Below are 24,615 nucleotides of genomic sequence, written 5' to 3'. Positions count from 1 at the left end.
CAACCAGATGTATAATTCTCTTAGTGTATATACTGTACAGTGAGAGTTGACTTTTAATCCCTATTTTAAGAAAGAGAGTATCCTTGATTTGCGGTGAACGTGGTTACATGCAGCCTTAAAGTGTTTGGTGGTGAACAGGTTACCATGCAGCCTTTTAATGAACCTCGTACTGAGGTGTAGCGTAGCTTGATTGGTAGCGCACTCAGCTCATACACTGAGGTCCAGGGATCGATCCCTGGTACGGGTGAAAACATTAGGACGTGTTTCCTTAAGACACCTGATGCCCATGTTCACCTACCGGTAAAATAGGTACCTGGGTGTTAGTCGACTGGTGTGGGTCGCTAAACCCGTAGGGATTATAAAGCCTCAAGGATTCTGTCCCTTGAGGGGAACAGATTCGGCAGAAACTGGGAGGCGGGTTCACCACAACGTCATTTCTGGTGGCCCTTAAACCCCCAACCACAACTTCATTTCTGGTGGCCCTTATAACCCCCAACAACATCACCAACTCGGTTCACTTCACAGTTTTCTCTTCATTCCCCGTTGGTTATCACCTGCATTACTGCATTTTTTTGTGTACCCGCTAAAGATGACACTCAAGAAGAGAGAGTTATCCTAGGTAATTTATGCATATTTTACTATGTAAGATTGTACTTATGTGTACCTATATCTAAAACTTATTCACACAAGTTTCGGGATATTATAATTTTAATACATTAGTAACGTGCACATTACCTAGGGATGACCCCATAAATCAGAGAAAGTGACTCAATTCCGTTGGGGTCTTTGTAATATCTATTAGCCATACAGCCGGAAAATATTAGGAAGTGTTTCTACAAGACCCCGTCCTGCAAACTTTTAGTTTATGTATTAAATTTTGTGTTTTAGCCATTACTGTGTCTGTCATGTCATTTTCCATGAGAGACTAATTTAGATAATGCACAGACATCTATACATATTTAATTTAGCTAATTAATAATTTCCATATCATAATTTTTAGAACTTCAGCAAAACCTGTGTACTTTTTCAAGTTTGCATTGATGGACGGATTTTAAAAGATTATGAGAAATTAAGTTATTAAACCTGTTGTAATTTTTTTTTTTCAAAAATAGTTATTAAATTTTATTTTGTCAATAAAGAATGATGAGATATATATTTTGTAATATTGTATGGATATTCTGCAGTTATTTTTAATTATAATGATAATTTTATATAAAAATGCAGTAAAACCTTTCATTAATAGACAGTTTTGGACAAAATATTGGCCAGACATATGATCTTAAGTATTGGACAGAATTAGGTAATTCTGCATTTTGTCCATAGCGATAGTGTTTGGTTGTTTTCTGAAGCATTGGGGCAAGTCTGCAAACTCCATCTGTCCAGTATAGGCTATAGTGGCCATATCCAGAACCTCAACATTTTCATTGTTCCCGGAGCTGTAGGCCACCCACGCCAGTTTGTTTGTGTTCACTCGTGTGTACACTCATTATTCAGTCTCTGATTTTCCCTGGATTTAAAGCATTTTGTGTGACTATTAATATAAAAAGCAAGGTGCAATTATCTGTAGCTTCTAAAGCAAGTGGTGGCGCCAAGAGAAAATGTGTGGTTCTCAAAAATATACATCTTTTCAGCTCTCTACATCTGACTATATAATGTAGTCAGAGAAGCTGTAAAGCTTCTTTGACTCAGAATAAATGTTGTTGATGATTCAGAATGTTATTCTGAGTCATCAGTATTGACGATGGCAGTTACACTTTATCTCTCCACCATGAAAACTTAAGTAAAATTACGTAGAGCACTATAGAATTATTATACAGTACAGTATTGTACTCTAGAACTACAGGTTACAATACACATATTCTTAGTGTCTGCTAGTCTTCATCAGTGGACCATGTCCACTGCTTCAGGAGACAATTGGGCAGTCATGAGATATTAATTTCATAATTTAAGAGCTGCAGACAATTGGCACTGTGGGAGCACTGACCTCTGGAACTCCCTCTAGGTAAACCCCTTCCCTCCCTTCTAGACTGTTAATGAGAGGGTTACAAAATTGAGATATAGTACACATCCGGACAAACAAACTTTATTTCTTTCTACAGTATATAAAATGTAGTTTACATGTAATAAAATACTGTTAAGCACAAAAATGCCACTATTATGTTGTACATTTTGAGTAGGTTAAGTTTATTGCAATCTTGGTCTAAAACTAACTAGTACAGTGGAACCCTGAGTTTCGAACTCATCAACTATCGAACACTTTGAGTTTCAACCACTTTTTCAAACCAATTTTGCCCCGACTATCGAATGCGCCCCATCTTTCGAACCACCGGGTACTGGACCTGTCCACCTGTCCGCTCTGTCCTCGTCCCCACGAGCCAGTCTGGCTTTGTTGACGCTTCAGTGAACACTAACCTGCGTGCTCATTCAAATATTTCTCTATTCATTGGGTTTGGTGCTTGCACGACTGTGAAATAAGCTACCATGGGCCCAAAGAAACTTGCTAGTGGTACCCCTGTGGTAAAGAATGTGAGAAACACCATAGACATGAAGAAGGAAATATAGTAGAACTTCTGCTTACTAGTGCATATACGTGTGAGTTTTTCCAGATACGAGCAGTCGCTTGGTCGATTTTTTGCATCCAGATGCGAGCGAAATTTCCAGATGCAAGCAGGCCTCATGGGAGGTTCCTTGACACTGGTGAGGGGCTCTTGCTCTTGATCTAAGGAATTTGATCTCAGTTATTTGTTGGACTATCTTATTGAAACTTGGGCAATGTATGATGGAAAGATGTTTCATAACGTACACCAGAAATGAAAGAAATTGGACCATAAATAACGGAGTTCACTTCCCAGCCACTGTCCTCCTCTTAGCGGTATATTTTTGTATGTTTTTTTGGTCGTATTCTCGTTTTTATGGTCTTATTTGATAGAATGGAAGATATACGAAAAGTACCTCTAAATTGAGCTCAAAATAGTAGAAATGTTCGATTCTTTGGCAATGTTCAAGAGTAAACAAATGATGTTACTGTCCAGTACCTGTCTGAGTGGCACTGCCCCTCACCCTTCACATATTGGAAAGCTCTTCAACACGCTTGCAAAAGTGGGAGCAGAAATCATGAGGTAGCAGTGGCAGACAACATGAAGCAGCAGTGGCAGACAACATGAAGCAGCAGTGGCAGACAACATGAAGCAGCAGTGGCAGACATCATGAAACAGCAGTGGCAAACAACATGAAGCAGCAGTGGCAGACAACATGAAGCAGCAGTGGCAGACATCATGAAACAGCAGTGGCAAACAACATGAAGCAGCAGTGGCAAACAACATGAAGCAGCAGTGGCAGACCTTGTACCTTGAAAACAACCTTGTTGTACCCTGGTAACAACAAAAATGGCCGCTGTCACCACCACTAGCCACATACGTAATGTTTGTATTTTTTTTCATTTTAGTGTATATATCATGTCTCTATGTTATTAATATTGTTTATTATGTCATATCAGATGAATTCTGATAGATAAATAAGTTGTAGAGTTGATAGTGAAATTATTGAAGTATTTTGTCGTGCCTTGAATTCCACTGGAACAGATTCATTCCATTTCAGTTAATTTAAACGAGGAAAATTGACTCTGCAAACGAGCAAATCCAGATGTGAGCAAGGTCACAGAATGGAATAAACTCGTAAGTAGAGGTTCCCCTGTAATACTAAAATATGAGAGTGGTATGCGACCTGTTGAGCTTGCCAGGATGTACGGGAAAAACAAGTCAGCCATCACTTCTATCCTGGCAAAGAAAGAACAGATCAAGGAAGCCGATGTTGATATACTAACTGAAAATAGACCACAGACAGTCGATCACGTTGAGAAGTTGTTGCTAGTGTGGATGAAGGGTAAAGCTATGGCAGGTAAGTTGACCTTAAGAGAGTTCTGGAGGAATCACTTCAGTACATATCTACACCTGCATAAGCATTAAAGGTAAAGCTTGAGAGGGAGTGACTTCCAGGACTTTGAACTCTTCATGGAGACAGTTGTGGCCAGATTGTGTCCAAAAGAGGGATTTTGAAGGGTTTGAGGCTGACCCTGACCCTGCCGACCCTCTACCTGTTGTGGAAGGAATTGTGGCATTGGAGGCGAGTGGTGAGGATGTGGAAGAGTTGGAGGTGAGTGATGAGGATGTGGAAGAGTTGGTGGAGGACCACAGGGAAGAGCTAACCACTGAAGAGCTGGAAGAGCTTTATCTGGAACAGTATCAGACCACAGTTCAGGAACTTGCTTCAGAGGAGGAGGAAATGGAAGTGGATGAGGTGCCTTCTTCAAAGATTAAGGAGATTTGTGCCAAGTGGAATGATGTGCAAATGTTTGTGGAGAAATACCACCCTGAGCAAGCTAAAACAAGCCATCTTTGCAATAAGTTCAGTGACAGAACCATGTCCCATTTTAGGGAAATCTTAAAGAGGCACCAGAAACAGAGGACTGTGGACAGTTATTTTGTGAGACAGGGGTCCAGTGACTCTCAAGCTGGTCCTAGTGCCATTAAAAGACAAAGAAGGGAAGTAATCCCAGAAAAGGAAGGGATTCCCCTTCCAAACAATAACCCCAACTCCCTCTCTCCTCCTCCTTATCTTCCAGATGCCATCACCAATCTTCAATAAAGGTAAGTAAAAGTATTTTATATGGTCATTTAAATTTTTATTAATGTAGTACTAATAGTACTATGTATGTTTGTTGTGTGTATGTAAAACTATAATGTAATCTCTATAAAATGTATTTTTTTTTTTTTAACATTTCTGGGTTTCTGGAATGGATTAATTTTATTTCCATTATTTCTTATGGGAAATCTTGCTTCAACTTTTGAACTAGCTCCTGGAACGGATTAAGTTTGAAACTCGAGGTTCCACTGTACTATTAACAGTTATGGTAGTTAAGGTGACCAGATAAATTAACACCAGCAATAGAAAAGGTTCAGTCTTAACAATGCAAATCTTAAGACTACCGGTATAAAATTTGTAGTGCTAACAGTTGAGGGTGGTAGTAAATAATAATGGTGACACTATTTTTGAAGCTAATAGTAGATTCAGTGTGTTTTGAGCCCTCAGGTATTAAGATATATGTTTCAGGGCATTTTGTTGGCATAGTTGATAGCTAGGATAAATCGTACACATAGGATATGCCAAGAGTGTACAAAGAACTTTCACAGCACACACAAGTACGATAAGGAACCTAAATTACTGGGAACAGTTGAAGGGCTTTGATCTGTATTCCTTTGAATGCAGGCGAGAGAGATACATGATAATATACACTTGGAAGGTCCTGGAGGGATCGGCACCAAACCTGCACAAAAAAATCACTCCCTATGAAAGCAAAAGACTCGGCAGGAGGTGCAACATTCCCCCGATGTAAAGCAGGGGTGCCACAAGTACATTGAGAGACAACACAATAAGTGTCCAGGGCCCAAGATTGTTCAGTTGCCTCCCAGCATACATAAGGGGGATTACCAATAGACCCCTGGCTGTCTTGAAGAAGGCACCGGACAGGCACCTAAAGTCAGTACCTGACCAACTTGGCTGTGGTTCGTGTGTCAGCTTGTGTGCAGCCAACAGTAACAGCCTGGTTGATCAGACCCTGATCCACCATAAGGCCTGGTCTCAGACTGGGCTGCGATGGCATTGACCCCCGAAACCCTCTCCTGGTAAACTCCATATTTGCATGTTTAGTCAGTTTTAGTTTAACTTCAACCCTGATAACATGTTACTCTCTGTTATCTCAAACCTTGGCTAATTATGCTGTAATTTTTGATAGAATTCATATATGGTGTTTTGGAATTGATAAGAACATAAGAAAGAAGGAACACTGCAACAGGCCTACTGACCCATGCAGAGCAGGTCCATTCTCCCCCTGGATTAGCCCAATGACCCACCCAGTCTGGTCACCTCCACTCAAGGAAGAAGCACTGCACCAGACCCAGCAGCACAAGCTAGTCAGGTCCAACTCACACCCACTCATATATTTATCCACCCCATTTTTAAAACTACGATGTTATTTGAGGCAAAAGTATTTTTGTTGTAAATACTAAATTATTCTGTAAACTGCAGATTTAATTTGTTTCAGTGGTGGTAAATATATGGAATACTGTATTAAATGAATTCAAGCAATGCTTTGATTAGGGTTGCTCAAAATATTGGACATGTAGTAAGTTCAGGAGCTGTTGCCTAACAAAGCCTGCAGTTAGGGTTAAACTCCCCTTCAATTATTATATTCACAAGAAAGTGCTAAATCCAGGTGGGTCATACAGCACCTTTGACCCCTCTCAAACACATGTAGATATCAGTTTCCAGGGGCTTTTACTCATGTTAAGAAAGCAAAACTAGTAGGAAGGCCAGGCACTGGATCTCGACACCTTCCCCCCTGCCCCCCCCCCAAACAGCAAAGTTCAGCATCTGTTACTCACCTTCCTCATATAGAGTTGAAAGATCTGGGGTTGGAGCTTAACCTCATCAAGCAAGTACAACTAGGTAGATGGAGCTCAACTTCCTCAAACATCTAGCATATATAGGTGAGCAGAAAGCACAGGAGCTAATAATTAATCTCTTTTTAAAGAACTAGGCAAATAAGTAGCAAGTACAGAACCACAACTTTTACTAACCTCTAGCTCAACTACTCAGCATTTAATGGCTGATTCATCTTACAAACAAGATACTATGTCCTGTTGCTAAGTTCTTTCTGTGTGGAGTCCATGTATTTTTTAACTTGCCAAGAAAAATGCCAAAAAAAATTTAGTCACTGAACAAGCAACATTTAGTTGTTAATTCTCTGCAGGTCAAAAAATATTTAGGTTCTGTATGTAAATTTTAGAGACAGCCGACTTGTTGAAAAAAAAAAAATGTAAATTTTAGTGCTATCGGTGACATATTTTGGTGCTGTTCTTTCAAGAAATATTGCTTTTCAGTTCAGTAAACATTTTGTTGAACAGGCAAAAATTTCATATTTTTTCAAGAAGATTGTGGCCAGGTATTGGTTATCCTTATCAAAATATATTTGTATACAGGTCCCAAGTATAAATTTTGGTATATACGTATTGTAATCATCTTCAAAAATGTGAATTAAGGACATGAATCCTCTTTGATGTCTTTTAGCACATTTTCTGTGTGTTGGAACAATGATGTACCTCTTATGGAAGTATGATATTGCTTGTTGTTCACATGGCCTAAATATAAATATTTGTTATTTTTAAAAAGAACTGTTTTTATTATCTTTCAGGTTTATGATGGTGCTACTGAAACTCAGTTAAAGAGCTTTTGAGGACTCCCTGTTGCATCATTCTTGGTCAGAAAAGTGGCAGATGCAGTTCAATGTAGATAAATGCAAGGTTCTGAAGCTAGGGAGTGCCCATAACCCTAGTACTTAAAAGTTAAATGATGTAGAACTTAGCCATACAGATTGCGAAAAGGACTTGGGGGTTATGGTGAGCAGCAACCTTAAACCAAGACAGCAATGCCTAAGCATATGTAATAAGGCAAATAGATTACTGGGATTTATATCAAGAAGTGTAAGCAACAGAAGTCCAGAGGTCATACTGCAGCTTTATACATCATTAGTAAGGCCTCACCTAGATTATGCAGCTCAGTTCTGGTCTCCATATTACAGAATGGACATAAATTCATTAGAAAACATTCAGCGTAGGATGACTAAATTAATACATGGCATTAGAAATCTTCCTTATGAAGAAAGATTGAAGACTCTTAAGTTACATTCACTTGTTAGACGAAGAATGAGGGGAGACCTGATCGAAGTGTATAAGTGGAAGATAGGTATTAATAAAGGGGATATTAATAAGGTCTTGAGGATGTCTCTCCAAGAGAGAACCAGCAGTAATGGATTTAAATTAGATAAGTTTAGATTTAGAAAGGACATAGGAAAGTATTGGTTTGGAAATAGGGTAGTTGATGAGTGGAACAGTCTACCTAGTTGGGTTATTGAGGCTGGGACTTTGGGTAGTTTCAAATTTAGGTTGGATAAGTACATGAGTGGGAGGGGTTGGATTTGAGTGGGACTTTCACATCAGAGCTTATTTCTTGGGTGGCATTGAAAATTGGGTTGGGCAAATGTTTTGTTAGTGGGATGAATTGTGAAGGACCTGCCTAGTAGGGGCCAACAGGCCTCCTGCAGTGTTCCTCCTTTCTTATGTTCTTACTGGAACTCAGTTAAAGAGCTTTTGAGGACTCCCTGTTGCATCAGCGACACTGCTTTGTTGGTAGGTAGTCTTTTGTGTTATTATATTGTTGTAAGTTGGAAATATAGTAGGGCCCCACTTATAGGGCAGGTTAGGTTCCAGGCTATCACCGGATAGCAGAATGCCATTTTTCCACCTCACCCCACCCACACGTAATATACTACGACATATAAAGCGCCCCATTTTCATTAATCCATCTCTGATATTTTTACAAAATTATATAATAAGCATGATACATAACATAAACATGATAAATACACCCCACAGTAGAATAAATTAACATAATTATGAGATGTGGTAGCCAGACGACTTATACGAGTGATGGCAAGAATGTTTTCTCTAGTCCAACATGAGAGAAAATGTGTACACTATAATATTACTGGGGGTAACTGTAGAAAAAATATTCTTTTCATATGCCTTCACTCAGAGCATCATTTCTTCTAAATATGGTGTTATATGAGAATGGGAGTATTGCTCATTATTTATTCTGCTGTATCAATATGGAGATAACTTGTACACAAACCAGATGCGTTTGCCTGGTTTGTTTACATAACTCTGCTCCTGTCCTCTCTCATGTACTCATTCTCTCTCTCATTTATTCGTTTTATCTCGTTTACTCACCTCTGACCCTACATTAAGACTACAAATATTTTAAGGTAAGTAATGAGTAAACTGTATGTACATTTTATCGCTCTGGGATGCTTTAAATGTCATAGAATATTATGTGTGGGTGGAGTGGCCTGGTTGGCTATCATATATACCACACTTGATTTCTTACAATAAATACTACTCATATCTCACTCTAGATTAAGACTACAAATATTTTAAGGTAAGTAATGAGTGTACTATATGTGTATTTTGCTTTTTTATGCCTAGTTCTATTGCTAACTTAATATATGTTAGTGTAAAAGGTAGATGGGATACAAGGAGAATAGAAGCATCAGGGAAGAGAGAAGTGAAGGTTTATAAACTAAAAGAGGAGGCAGTTAGGGTAAGATATAAACAGCTATTGGAGGATAGATGGGCTAATGAGAGCATAGGCAATGGGGTAGGTTTAAAAATGTAGTGTTAGAGTTTTCAGCAGAAGTTTGTGGTTACAGGAAAGTGGGTGCAGGAGGGAAGAGGAGCAATTGGTGGAATGATGATGTAAAGAGAGTAGTAAGGGAGAAAAAGTTAGCATATGAGAAGTTTTTACAAAGTAGAAGTGATGCAAGGAGGGAAGAGTATATGGAGAAAAAGAGAGAGGTGAAGCAATGTAAAAAGAGAGCAAATGAGAGAGTGGGTGAGATGTTATCAACAAATTTTGTTGAAAATAAGAAAAAGTTTTGGAGTGAGATTAACAAGTTAAGGAAGCCTAGAGAACAAATGGATTTGTCAGTTAAAAATAGGAGAGGAGAGTTAGAGGTATTGGGAAGATGGAGGGAATATTTTGAGGAATTGTTAAATGTTGATGAAGATAGGGAAGCTGTGATTTCTTGTACAGTGGACCCCCGGTTAACGATTTTAATCCGTGCAAGAGGGGTAATCGTTATGCGAAATAATCGTTATGTGAATGAATTTTCCCCATAAGAAATAATGGAAATAAAATTAATCCGTGCAAGACACCCAAAAGTATGAAAAAAAATTTTTTTTACCACATGAAATGTTAATTTTAATACACACAAACTGAAAAAGGCATGCACACTTACATGACACTTACTTTTATTGAAGATCTGGTGATGATTGATGGGATGGGAGGAGGGGAGAGCATTATCTTCTTACTGTTTAGAAGGGGAATCCCCTTCCATTAGGACTTGAGGTAGCAAGTCCTTTTCCGGGGTTACTTCCCTTCTTCTTTTAATGCCACTAGGACCAGCTTGAGAGTCACTGGACCTCTGTCGCACAACAAATCTGTCCATAGAGCTCTGTACCTCCCGTTCCTTTACGATTTGTCTAAAATGGGCCACAACATTGTCATTGAAATAGTCACCAGCACGGCTTGCAACAGCTGTGTCAGGGTGATTTTCATCCATAAAGGTTTGCAGTTCAACCCACTGTGCACACATTTCCTTAATTTTTGAAGTAGGCACAATGGATTCCACAACTGGCATAGGCTTCTCAGGGTTAGCCCCAAACCCTTCAAAATCTTTCTTAATTTCCATACTAATTCTCACCCTTTTTACCACAGGGTTGGCACTAGAAGCTTTCTTGGGGCCCATGGTCACTTATTTTCCAGAAACAGCACCGTAAACACTGTAATAATACGAAATATTCCGATTGTATGCTTGGATGTTATTGCGGAGGCTGGCTGGTAAACAATGCCACCGGCGGAACATGTGAGCGTGGCTCAGGCCGCACATTGGAAGCGTCTCGGACGAAAATCGGTAAGCGGGTTTTTAAGCGGTATGCGAGGCAAAATTTTTGCAATTAAAGTAAGCGGTATGCGAAATAATCGCTATGTGATGCCATCGTTATGCGGGGGTCCACTGTATAGGGCAAGGAGGAATAACATCTTGTAGGAGTGAGGAAGAGCCAGTTGTGAGTGTGGGGGAAGTTCGTGAGGCAGTAGGTAAAATGAAAGGGAGTAAGGCAGCTGGGATTGATGGGATAAAGATAGAAATGTTAAAAGCAGGAGGGAATATAGTTTTGGAGTGGTTGGTGCAATTATTTAATAAATGTATGGAAGAGGGTAAGGTACCTAGGGATTGGTAGAGAGCATGCATAGTTCCTTTGTATAAAGGCAAAGGGGACAAAAGAGAGTGCAAAAATTATAGGGGGATAAGTCTGTTGAGTATACCTGGTAAAGTGTATGGTAGAGTTATTATTGAAAGAATTAAGAGTAAGACGGAGAATAGGATAGCAGATGAACAAATAGGCTTTAGGAAAGGTAGGGGATGTGTGGACCAGGTGTTTACAGTGAAACATATAAGTGAACAGTATTTAGATAAGGCTAAAGAGGTCTTTGTGGCTTTGGAAAAGGCATATGACAGGGTGGATAGGGGGGCAATGTGGCAGGTGTATGGTGTAGGAGGTAGGTTACTGAAAGCAGTGAAGAGTTTTTACGAGGATAGTGAGGCTCAAGTTAGAGTATGTAGGAAAGAGGGAAATTATTTCCCAGTAAAAGTAGGCCTTAGACAAGGATGTGTGATGTCACCGTGATTGTTTAATATATTTATAGATGGGGTTGTAAGAGAAGTAAATGCGAGGGTCTTGGCAAGAGGCATGGAGTTAAAAGATAAAGAATCACACATAAAGTGGGAGTTGTCACAGTTGCTCTTTGCTGATGACACTGTGCTCTTGGGAGATTCTGAAGAGAAGCTGCAGAGATTGGTGGATGAATTTGGTAGGGTGTGCAAAAGAAGAAAATTAAAAGTGAATATAGGAAAGAGTAAGGTAATGAGGATAACAAAAAGATTAGGTGATGAAAGATTGGAGGGAGAGAGTATGGAGGAGGTGAATGTATTCAGATATTTGGGAGTGGACGTGTCAGCGGATGGGTCTATGAAAGATGAGGTGAATCATAGAATTGATGAGGGGAAAAGGGTGAGTGGTGCACTTTGGAGTCTGTGGAGACAAAGAACTTTGTCCTTGGAGGCAAAGAGGGGAATGTATGAGAGTATAGTTTTACCAACGCTTTTATATGGGTGTGAAGCATGGGTGATGAATGTTGCAGTGAGGAGAAGGTTGGAGGCAGTGGAGATGTCATGTCTGAGGGCAATGTGTGGTGTGAATATAATGCAGAGAATTCGTAGTTTGGAAGTTAGGAGGAGGTGCGGGATTACCAAAACTGTTGTCCAGAGGGCTGAGGAAGGGTTGTTGAGGTGGTTCGGACATGTAGAGAGAATGGAGTGAAACAGAGTGACTTCAAGAGTGTATCAGTCTGTAGTGGAAGGAAGGCGGGGTAGGGGTTGGCCTAGGAAAGGTTGGAGGGAGGGGGTAAAGGAGGTTTTGTGTGCGAGGGGCTTGGACTTCCAGCAGGCATGCGTGAGCGTGTTTGATAGGAGTGAATGGAGACAAATGGTTTTTAATACTTGACGTGCTGTTGGAGTGTGAGCAAAGTAACATTTATGAAGGGGTTCAGGGAAACCGGCAGGCCGGACTTGAGTCCTGGAGATGGGAAGTACAGTGCCTGCACTCTGAAGGAGGGGTGTTAATGTTGCAGTTTAAAAACTGTAGTGTAAAGCACCCTTCTGGCAAGACAGTGATGGAGTGAAAGATGGTGAAAGTTTTTCTTTTTCGGGCCACCCTGCCTTGGTGGGAATCGGCCAGTGTGATAATAATAATAATAAACTTGTTATCTAGTATTTACATGTACAGTGGACCCCCGCATAACGATCACCTCCGAATGCGACCAATTATGTAAGTGCGTTTGTACGTGTATGTTTGGGGGTCTGAAATGGACTAATCTACTTCACACTATTCCTTATGGGAACAAATTCGGTCAGTACTGGCACCTGAACATACTTCTGGAGTGAAAAAATATCGTTAACCGGGGGTCCACTGTATATGCATTTATAAGTGGAATAAAAAGGGCGTTCGACTTTACGGCGGTAGCCTGGAACCTAACCTGCTATACAAGTGGGGCCCAACTGTATATTGCAGTTAGCCCTGTACTACACTATGTTTTCTCTAATACAAGCCTCCTTTGGACTGCTCAGTATTATGGCAAATATTATTCATTCTGGAGTATTTACCATGTTTTTATGTTATTTATATTCTTTATAATGTCATATTAGATTAATTGTGATAGGTAAATCAGTCGTAGTGTTGATATTAGCTTAATAATAAAGCACATATCCCAGCATCATGAAACTCAGGAGGTCCTGCTGGCGTAAGCATATGTTCCCAGATGGTTCCTGATTGGCTGTCAGATTCCATAATAGCTCCATCCACTCTGTTAAGATGCCAAATCGTGAATTATTATACAGGTTGGCCATCACTAATCCAGCACTAATTTTGGCTAGCATAATTTCAAATTTCTGGGGTTGCCACATCAACCTGCCACTACTGTTTGGTGGTGCTACTTGCTGTAAGAGTCATTCCAATTTCGTTTTCTCCATTTATTGTTATAACCTGCTTACTTTTAGCCCTAGCCATGGTTCCAACGAATAAAAGAAATGTTTCTTGTTGTGTAAAGCACATACATACACCGTATTTTGTCCATAAAAGATAAGGTGACTTTGAAGCCACTGTTGGTTGCCATGAGCTCAGCTCACTCAGATGAGCTGTGACTGGTAAATTTGGGCTTACATATCAGAGAATAGGTCTGTGTGGTAAGTGTGCACTACATACAAAAAAAATCCTGCAGTACTCAGTGCATAATGAGAAAAAACAACTTGCGGTGAATTTTCATATGGTTTTTATGATTGTATTCCCGTTTTCTTGGTCTCAATTAATAGAATGGAAGATATATTACAGAATTAGATATGATTGGTTTCATGATGAAAAGTACCTTGAAATTGAGCTGAAAGTAACGGAAATGTTCGATTTTTACTGATGCTCAAGAGTAAACAAACGACGTCACCGTCCAATGCGTGTCCAACTGGCTGGTCTAACACGCAGTCACAAACGGATTGATATTATTTATAGAATTATTACAATAATGCAGTAGACTGCATAATAGTAAATCTTCTATTTTTTTGCGTGACTAAAAATTCAAAATGGAAAGCAAGAGTAATATAAGAGGGGCCTGGAGATGTGACTAATGAACAGAGAAAAAGTTATTTTAGTGTCAGGAATGTCTGCATTGTTTAATCTGGGCCCTATTTTGAAACTGGCATCTTTTGAAATTTGTGTGAAATTAACCATATTACCAATTTCTGACCACTTTATTGGGTAGTTGAAATAGGTGAATGGCAATTTCTTGTACTCAGTCAACAGAATAGAAGGAATAATAGCAAAATAGCTGAGTTTGGTAGACTGGAACAATGGAATGAGCCAAAAATAGGGCATGAAGTGGGTGAAATTGCTGATGTATAAATATTACTGTTGGGTTAAGTGTATTCTAACCTAACCACTCTGTAATCCGGCACCCTACAGGTTCTGATGATGCCTGATTAGTGATGGCCAACCTGTATTAGAAAGACTAATAAAAGAAAAAAATGGGAAAATTGACGTGTGATCTCGCATGCTATGGGTGGCATCACCATATATGCTATAAATGACTATACAGTGGAACCTCTACTTGCGAGCGTGTCCACGTGCGAGTTTTTCCAAATACGAGCAGTAGATGGGTCGATTTTTTGCTTCCATATGCGAGCAAAATTTCCACATTCGAGCAGACCTCAAGGCAGGTTCCTTAACACTGGTGAGGGGCTCTTGCTCTTGATCTCGGAAATTGTATCTCATTTGTTTGTTGGACTATCTTATTGAAACTTGGGCAATGTATGATGGAAAGATGCTTCTTAATGTACACCAAAAATGAAAGAAATCTAAGCATAAATAATGGAGTTCACTTCTCAGCAATTACCCACCCCTTAGTGGTAATTTCGAATGGTTTTTATGGTGGTTTTCTCGTTTTTTTGGTCTCATTTGATAGAATGGAAGATAAATTACAGAAATAGATATGATTTTGATTGCTTTCACGACAAAAAGTACCTTGAAATAGAGCTCAACCTAGGAGAATTGGTCCATTGCTTGGCTGTTTCAGTGTAAACAAATGACGTCACAGTAAATCTTATATTTTTTGTGTGAATAAAAATTACAAATTATTTATATAATAATAATGAAAGAAATCTAAGAATAAATAATGGAGCTCACTTCTCAGCAATTAGCCATCCCTTAGTGGTATTTTTGTATGGTTTTTATGGTTGTATTCTCGTTTTTTTTGGTCTCATTTGATAGAATGGAAGATATATTACAGAAATAGATATGATTTTGATTGCTTTCATGACGAAAAGTGCCTTGAAATTGAGCTCAACCTAGGAGAAATAGTCCATTGCTTGGCTGTTTCAGTGTAAACAAATGTCCATTCCAATATGCAGTCGTGAATGGGTTGACATATTTATACAATTATTGCAATAAGGAATAACAGTAAATCTTATATTTTTGTGTGAATAAAAATTACAAATAATTTATATAGTAATAATAATATGAATAATAACAATACGTATAATAATAGTATAATACAGTGGTCCCTCGCTTTTCGTAGTTCTCGGCAATCGTAAATTTCGCCAATCATAGGGGTATTTTCGTATAAACATGGACTCACTTTTCATAGGTTGACTCGCGAATAGTAGTTCGTCCGGGACACGTACGCACGGTGTGAGCTGGGGTGGCCTTCCTACCCAGCCAGTCTGGCATTGTTTACCAGTGAGTGAAAGTCTCCTCAAGTGCTCCTACGAAATATTTCATAATATTCCACTCATTTTGGTGCTTGCAATTACTAAATAAGCTACCATGGCTCCAAAGAAAGCTCCTAGTGTCAAGCCTGTGGTAAAGAAGGTGAGAAATATGTACAGTGACAAAGTCTTGGGCCATTTTCGGGAAGTGTTAAAGAGACGCCGGAAACAGAGCTCTCTCCACAGTTACTTTGCGAGACAGGACTAGAGTGACTCTCAAGGTGGTCCTAGTGGCATTAAGAAACAGAGAAGAGAAGCAATTGGTACCTGAGGTGTTGCTGGAAGGGGATTCCCCTTCCAAACTGTAAACAATCCAATCTCTCTCCTCCTCCAGTCTCCCATACATTAAGAAGAATCTCCAATAAAGGTAAGTGTTATGCTGTTAATGTTTCATTCATCATTTCCCATTGTATTGTTTATGTACTATATGTATATTTCATGTAAAATTTTTTTTTGTTTTAATACTTCTGGGTGTCAGGAACGGATTAATTGTATTTACATTATTTCTTATGCGGAAAATTGATTTGCAAATCGTAAATTTCGTTTATAGTAATGGCTCCAGGAACGGATTAATTACGAAAAACGAGGGATCACTGTACAATAATAATAATAATATGTATAATAATAATGTACTACATATAATAATTATAGTAATAGACGGCTTCAAAAGGCCGTCACTAGATGGCAGTGTTTACCACAACAAAGAGGGAGCGGTTGTGGCCGCCTCCACCTGTTACACAATGACATATTTTATTCATTCTAGGGTATATATCAGGTTTCTATGTTATTTATTATTTCATATTAGATGAACTGTGATAGATAGATAAGCCAGAGTTGATGATAGTGAAATATTCAAGGAGTATTTTGTCCTGTCTCCAGACAAACTCTCATTGGCCACTGCCACCACACATATAATGACATTTTATTCATTCTAGAGAATATATCATGTTTCTATGTATTTATATTGTTTGTTATGTCATGATAGATAAATAAGCTGTAGAGTTGATGATAGCGAAATATTCAAGGAGTATTTTGTCCTGTTTCCAAACACTCGTCGGCCGCCGCCACATATACAATGACATATATTATTCATTCTAGAGTATATATAGGTACAGTGTATTAGGTTTCTATGTTATTTATATTGCTTATTATGTCATATAGATCAAGTGAGATAGATAAATAAGCCTTAAAGTTGATATTAGCGAAATTATTGAAGTACATGTACAGAATTCCACTGGAACGGATTAATTGCATTTCAGTTAATTTAAATGAGAAAAATTTACTCTGCAAATGAGCAAATCCAGTTGCGAGCAAGGTCATGGAACAGATTAAACTCGTGAGTAGAGGTTCCACTGTACTAATAATAATAACAGTAAGGAGAAACTTCAAAAGGCTACTACTACTAGTACACTTTGCACCTGTCTATACTTAACCCTTAAACGGTCCAAACGTATATATACGTTTTTTCAACATCTGAAAGTATGTAGAAAAATGCAATCTTCTTTTTTGTTTTACATTTGAAAACGTGTAAAAAAACTTTTATCTACATTTTTTTTTGTTGTATTTGAAAATATGTAAAAAAAAAGTAGATCTACTTTTGGAGCACTATGAATTTGAACATCGATCTATTTGGACCGTTTAAGGGTTAAGTAGGCATTTCTGCCCGAAATGCCTCTGCATGATAGTGGCTTTCTTTGCTCCAATCATATTATGATATGTAAACACACATTGTAACCTTTGCAAAGAAGTGTATATTTTATTTATTTAAGGAACCTCCCTTGAAGGGAAAGTTCGCATCCTGAAACAAGAAATCGACCGAACGACAATTCGTATCCTGAAAAATTTGCATGGTGGGGGCGTTCGTAACCCGAGGTTCCACTGTATACGTTCTTACCGCTAGTGCCCCAAACATATATAAATGTTTTATTTTTCCTGCCTTCAAATATGGAACGATTGGCCTGAGATGCCTTGTCAGCATAGAATGGGTCATAACACTGTGTGCACTGTATGAAAAAAATCTGGGACCACCAGCTCAAATGAGTGCCAGCTAGAGCAAACACCTGGGATTCACTGATTTCATGTAGTATAACTTTCCCATTTTAAGAGGAAAGTGATGTTGACCCTGAGTTCAGTAGCTTTGAGGTGGATGTGGCCATAAGTGGTTGAGGAAATATAAAAAATAACCCATGTGCAACATTCTTTCAGAATGTCTTATAACCTATGCCCTAAGTAAAGAGTAACAATTCTGGAATGTAATACTTGTTCAGTAGGTTGGCCGGCCTGGCTCCATTTATCTGTCTGTGTCTATGTCTATCTGCCTCTGTCTCACAGGTACACATAAATACAAGTATACATAGTGTAAATTACCTAGGATAACCCAAAAAATCCAGACAATGCTATACTCTGCTTGAAGATGAGTAAACGTGATGATGCAGTCTTGTGGCTCTCTCTGAGACAGAGAGTTTGACAGACATGTTTGTGTACCAGTGAAAACAAAACAAGGGCCAATGCTCATGAAATGTCACCTCTAATCTTATCAAGTCTTATCACCGCACCCATGCACATGATCATCAAATGTCAGCTCTTATCTAATGTTATCTCATCAAGTCACTGTCAGGAGTGGACTGAGGCTTGTTTTTCATGCTTCAAGAGAACTACTACTACTTATATTCTTCCACATATCCAAAATTTTGCTGGGACCTATAAATACTTTGTACTATATATTCCAAGACATTAGTAAATGTCCACCTGTCAGTGTGCTTGTGACAATTTTAGTATCTAATGCTAGTGTCAGAACAAAGATTGGTTATGAAATGACAAGAACTACTATAAATTGTAATTATCAGAACATAAAAATTATTTAAAATAATATGAAAAATAGAAAAAAAGGTATATCGGCAACATCATCACCTGCTAGTGGCAGGCGATGATGAAGATCGTTTTAAATTGAGAATTTAAGCATTTTACCAATATCCTCAAGTAGCTCCTACAGTGTTAAGTAGTTTATCTTCAAGTCTTCTTAATCATATTATTTTTTTTATTGGCTTCTTTCCTATAAATTTGGTTCCTCAGGCAATTCCTTCTTTGTCAGCTTCTTGCAGCATTTCATTTGCATCTTCAAAGCCCTCATATCTTGGTTCTTGCCAGATCCACAATTTCGTTGATGTAACTCCTTCTTTATTTAGGAGAAAAAGAGAGAAATTTACCACAGAAGGTCATAATTAACCCTAGCCTTCATTTGCACAAGAACATCTGCAATATTGAATTCATGCTATTACTCTGGCACAACAGTCTCAGAACTTCCATCTATTACTCTAATGAGTTTTTACATAACTGGGCACATGTTTTTTCATTGAATTGTCTTTCTGACTTCTCCATTATCAAGAGTGAGTGAGGAGAACCTTGAATATAAGATTATCTTTCTGGCCAGGTACATCTTGACTGCAGGAATAAAATAATGCCTTAAATTAATCAACAAACAGGGTGTCTTGATGTTTTACAGCACTAAATTATCATTACCTTATAATTGAACTGTTGCATTTGTTTAGAGAAGCAAGGTAATGTTTACTTCCTTTCTAACAAGCTGCACTTTTTGCTTGTTAATAAAGGTTCTTGATGGCATGCACCTTAAAGGTTGTCCTATTTTGTCAGCATTAAACATTCAGTTTAAATTTTAACTCTTCTCAGTAATATTTGCTTAGAGTATGCAGGGAAATTTTGCATGGCAGTGTGATCATCTGCTGTACTCTTGACTTTATGCCTTGTGTTTTGAAGTTGGTTGTCCTTTTCCAATGTTTTCAAATAGTCACACAAACATACTGTTATGAACACTCTTCTTAAGCAATGTTTTGCAGTATTGTACATGAGGGTTTTGTGTCTTACTTTTTGAGCACTAAGTAGGGACACTTTCCTTGTGTTCTCTCAGACAAAACATACAAGCATTATGCATCACATACGCATATTTAAAGTTTCCAACTTCAGTACCCTTGGAGCCGATTATTATAGTATTCTGCTTGATACATCTAGCATCACTAATATTCCTCTTGGGTGCCACATTGAATATCCAGAATAGAGATGATGTGAGAAAAAAGTTCCAAAATACTTTGATGACACTGAGAAAGGAAGAAGACAATCCTAACTTGTGTTGAAGGGAAGAAAATCAACTATGCAAACTTAAGTGATTTTTACATATAACTTGAGTATTCTGTGCCTACAAAGCTTCTTCAGATGGTAATCAAAAAAAGAATTCAGTTGCATTTACACAGAATCCATACTACAAGTCTCGAGTCCATATTATCTCAGTGCTAACTCTTTTCTTGATCAAGCTTTAATAATCTTGAATTTGGAAACTATATGAACCTCCTGTACTCCAGCTCTAATGATCTTGACTGTAAATTCTAACATGTTACATTCAATTTTAAGCCTAGAGGTCTCCCTCACTAGTACAGAATTTAATTCAGATTAAGCTCATTGGATTTGCCACACTCAAATTACTGTCTTTTATACGAATGTGAATATAAACCCACAGACTACTATTTGAAGAGGTATCCCTGAGATGGCACCTCACCACCACAATGATACACAGAACAGCAACCATTTGATGGGTCACATGAGTTAAAACTGCACAGGAACCACTCGCTCTGATGAGATTAGTAGTTTACTGGTAACCTTCCACAGTGAATTCACATTAAGTGAAGGGGAAACTTTCTATTTGAATCACAACTGCCTCTAGTTCTGAGTCTGTTGGCTCATTTGAATTATGAGAGTGGTATCTGTTTTTGTACAAAAATGGTCGTGTATTTATAAGGAAATATGGTATTGAAAAATAAAGACTGCATGATCATAGATTACACTGCAGATATACACCTGAATGTATCATACAAGAGTAAGAAAGCACTCGTGGTCAAGCTATGTATTGAACAGGGCACTTGGTGGAAATGCATATTAGTTTAGAGTCCCTATAGGTAGGACAGAGTAGTATTTATCTCTAATTTGGTGAATTGAGAAAAGGTGGGATTGAAATGTACATGCAAGTGTCCTATAAGTAGCACTGAAAGTTTGTTAGTGCCTAATTGTAGCCAGAGTCGCTTATTAATCTTGCACTATTTTTCTTTTTTACCAGTATAGTTTACAAAAAAAATTCAAATTATTGTATAAATATAGTGATTAGTAGAATTTGGTTAATAAATGTATGTTTATTGCAGGACTGGATTGATATGTAGCAAGGTCAAGGGATGTGATAACTGCATGAAAAAGAAGGCAGTGTGTGATCAAGAACAAAAATTCCAGGAGGTTGCTTGATGTAAGGTTTGCTCCTGTCCACTACAAGCTGTATGACCTCCAGTCCTTAGTAAAGTGAAATGTTTACTTCCATTTTATTCTTTGTGGCTGCTATAATTTTGTATTTGTCTGCCTAATTACCTTAGCATATTTTGCTTTCTCAGACCCTATGGAGGTCACGAGGGGCTCTTAAATGTAATTCAATAACAAAAAGGCACAATACTGTGACCTACTACTATTTGACTGCGGCCCTCCCTCCGTTATGTAGTTGCTCTCACGACTAGTAGTCTCTTCCACCATTTCTCGATGCCCTTCCATTAAGTTTAAAGCTGAATGGGAATCTAATTCTTTGCTTCCTTTCCATATCGACCACATACAGGTTTTGCGCTTTGTGTACTGCAAGCCTATGCACATTCACTACTTATCATTCTTCCTCTGTCAAGAAAAGTGTTCCGATTTCTCTCTTTCTGTGCTCCTCAGTTCCTTGAATCATAAATTTCCACTTTGTAATTCATTCTCTCATCTTGGCTACCCTTCCCATTTCATAAAGTCTGCCTTCTCACATGGAAAATGGACTTTCTTTTCCCAAACTCCCCAATATATTTCCAGTTTCTAATCTCAACAACTCCTCAGACATCAAATTTACTTTTTGCATCTCTCCTCCTGGTGTCTACTGTTATTTCCTGTTTAGTACCTTGGAGAACAATAGTGTTAGTCTTGCCGACACCAACAATGCTCTTTTCTGTCATGTCAGAGATCAGTCATCCTGTTGACTGGTCTTCTGCTAAAACTGTCTACCCTACTAACTTTTGACAGTCGCTATTTGAATCCTCCCTTATACATAACTTGTATGAATCTTAGTGTCTGGAGATTCCTTCCTTTCCCATTACAATGTAAAATCCTCCAAATTTCAGAACACTCATGACTTAAGAATCAGGTTTTTTCTCGGGTCCTTTACTTTCCCCGACTAACTGCCCCCTTCCTGTTAATATGACTTTGTAAATGGTCCAAAACATCGTTGTGTGCTCCTCTTATGTGTGGGTAATTCAACATGGTAGAAAGTGTGTATTTAATAAACTCAGGAGTCATACAGCAATCAGGTTGGCCCTAAGTAGAGAAAAATGTTTATTCATGATACTATGTTGCTGATGGCACTTTTTTTTTTTTTAGCCTGTGGCGAGTGTAAAGCACCGTCTCCCTGCCTTGTGGTGGGATATCAAACCTATAGAGTCCATATAGCTTCTATGGGAGGCACTAAATATTTGATCCAAGGAAAAAAAAACAATGGGTGATCTAATCACTTGCTTCAAGGTATCTCTCTTGAAATGCAAAAATAACTAATTATTCATTAACATATTGAAAGGACAGATTACTAAACCTGTAGGAGTCTTATTGTACCAAAGGTAATGGATGATGGCACTTTGGTTTGATCGAAGTAAAAGAAGACTTCTAACAACATCCCCTCAGCTACATAGAGAGAACTCCTTTGAGGGGTCTTATAGTAATCCAATAAGGGAGGGGAGTGGGATCAGTACAAGAGCACTAAACCCAAAGAGGTTATGCAGATCCTCGCTGTATACCCCTTCTTTTTTATTATAATAATATGCAGATCCTGAGTAGGGATGGGAGGCAACACCCATATGGAATCTAAAGAAAAGGAGTGAAGATATAATAGCTCTTCACACACACACACACATGCCTATTTTCATAATTGAGTGCTAAACTCATAGGTAGGAATATGATTTAAAGTAATAAATCAAGGTCATATAATAGACAATCTAAGGAATGAAGATAACTAGTGCATTGGATCAAGGAACAAAATTATTAGTAAAATAGACCAATGTGTTATCAGTTATTTTTATACAAAAAATTATTAATTAAACATTAAATTTCAATGTGTCATAAGTGAATTCATATTTCTCTCATTATAATAGGATAAAAATTAATTCAAATCTTACTTCTATTTTCTACATCCAAAATATTTTCAGTATCCCAAGGTCAATTAACATTTATTGCTCTTACCAAAGGAAAAAAAAAATAGAAATAATAGACCATGTACTATTTATTGTTCATAGGAAAATTAAAAAATTGTAGCCAACAGTAGACTTCTCTTCCAAGCATCTTGGAAATGCTCTCACTGAAAGAAGCACCACACTACCTGTCAACATAAAGTGTAATTACTGTCACAATTAAGAATAATTTTTGTCCAAGAAATATTAACAAACACAGTAGAAAAGGATTATTAACTTTTTTAGAAATAAAAAATATTGAATCATCCAACAGAACTTCAAATCTGGTGAACACTCCTTGCACATTACCCACCTACCTACTCCTCTCCATCACTGTACATATTTAGTCAGGCTAAACACATACACATCAAGAGCTGTCATTATCCTGTCTGCCACCATTAGGGACTTCATTACCAAGCCTAACCTACCTCTTTCTCAGTACAGTGGACCCCCGCATACCGATGGCACCACATAACGAAAAATCCGCATACCGCTTGCTTTAATCGCAAAAATTTTGCCTCGCATACCGCTTAAAAACCCGCTCACCGATTTTCGTCCGAGACGCGTCCAATGTGCGCCCTCAGCCAGCCTCACATGTGCCGCCCGTGCCATTGTTTACCAGCCAGCCTCCGTGGTAACATCCAAGCATACAATCGGAATATTTCGTATTATTACAGTGTTTTCGGTGCTGTTTCTGGAAAATAAGTGACCATGGGCCCCAAGAAAGCTTCTAGTGCCAACCCTACACCAATAAGGGCGAGAATTCCAATAGAAATGAAGAGAGAGATCATTGATAAGTATGAAAGTGGAGTGCGTATCGCCGACCTGGTCAGGTTGTACAAGAAACCCCAATCAACCATCGCTACTATTGTGGGCACCAGAAAGGCAATCAAGGAAGCTGTTCTTGCCAAAGGTTTAACTGCGTTTTCGAAACAAAGTTCGCAAGTGATGGAAGATGTTGAGAGACTCTTATTGGTGTGGATAAATGAAAAACAGCTAGCAGGAGATAGCATCTCTCAAGCGATCATAAGCGAAAAGGCTAGGAAGTTGCATCAGGATTTAATTAAAAAAATGCCTGCAACTAGTGCTGATGTGAGTGAATTTAAGGCCAGCAAAGGTTGGTTTGAGAGATTTAAGAAGCGTAGTGGCATACATAGTGTGATAAGGCATGGTGAGGCTGCCAGTTCGGACCACAAAGCGGCTGAAAAATATGTGCAGGAATTCAAGAAGTACATTGAGACTGAAGGACTGAAACCTGAACAAGTGTTTAATTGTGATGAAACAGGCCTGTTTTGGAAGAAAATGCCAAGCAGGACCTACATTACTCAGGAGGAAAAGGCACTCCCAGGACATAAGCCTATGAAAGACGGGCTTACTTTGTTGATGTGTTCCAATGCTACTGGTGATTGCAAAGTTAAGCCTTTATTAGTGTATCACTCTGAAACTCCCAGACCGTTCAGGCAAAAGAATGTCCTCAAGGAGAATTTGTGTGTGCTGTGGACGGCAAACAGTAAGGCATGGGTCACTAGGGACTTTTTCTATGACTGGTTACACCATGCATTTGCCCCCAATGTGAAAGATTACCTAACTGAAAAGAAATTAGAACTTAAGTGCCTCCTGGTGTTAGACAATGCCCCTGGTCATCCTACAGACGTGGCAGAGCGACTTTATGGGGACACGAAATTCATTAAGGTGAAGTTTTTGCCTCCTAATACCACTCCTCTCCTGCAGCCCATGGACCAGCAGGTTATTGCAAACTTCAAGAAACTGTACACAAAAGCTCTG

The 24,615-nt window shown here is 38.5% G+C and overlaps 2 long non-coding RNA genes across 4 annotated transcripts in view; one reads left to right on the top strand and one right to left on the bottom strand.

Annotated features, from left to right (window-relative positions):
* The first annotated feature begins 460 nt into the window (after positions 1-460).
* LOC128696338 (uncharacterized) overlaps positions 461-24,615 on the top strand; it is a 42,887-nt gene continuing 18,732 nt past the window's right edge. The window contains exons 1-2 of the long non-coding RNA XR_008408152.2: positions 461-619; positions 20,746-20,843. This is a non-coding gene — a long non-coding RNA (uncharacterized lncRNA). The remainder of the gene's footprint in view (positions 620-20,745; positions 20,844-24,615) is intronic.
* The window catches only part of LOC128696336 (uncharacterized), a 28,953-nt gene continuing 27,203 nt past the window's right edge, over positions 22,866-24,615 (bottom strand). For all 3 annotated transcript variants that reach the window (XR_011392919.1, XR_011392920.1, XR_011392918.1), the window contains one exon: positions 22,866-22,979. This is a non-coding gene — a long non-coding RNA (uncharacterized lncRNA). The remainder of the gene's footprint in view (positions 22,980-24,615) is intronic.

Source organism: Cherax quadricarinatus, chromosome 39, assembly GCF_038502225.1.
Source record: "Cherax quadricarinatus isolate ZL_2023a chromosome 39, ASM3850222v1, whole genome shotgun sequence".
NCBI lineage: Eukaryota > Metazoa > Arthropoda > Malacostraca > Decapoda > Parastacidae > Cherax > Cherax quadricarinatus.
Note: the sequence above shows the minus strand (reverse complement) of the source record. Positions and strands in the feature narration are given on the sequence as shown.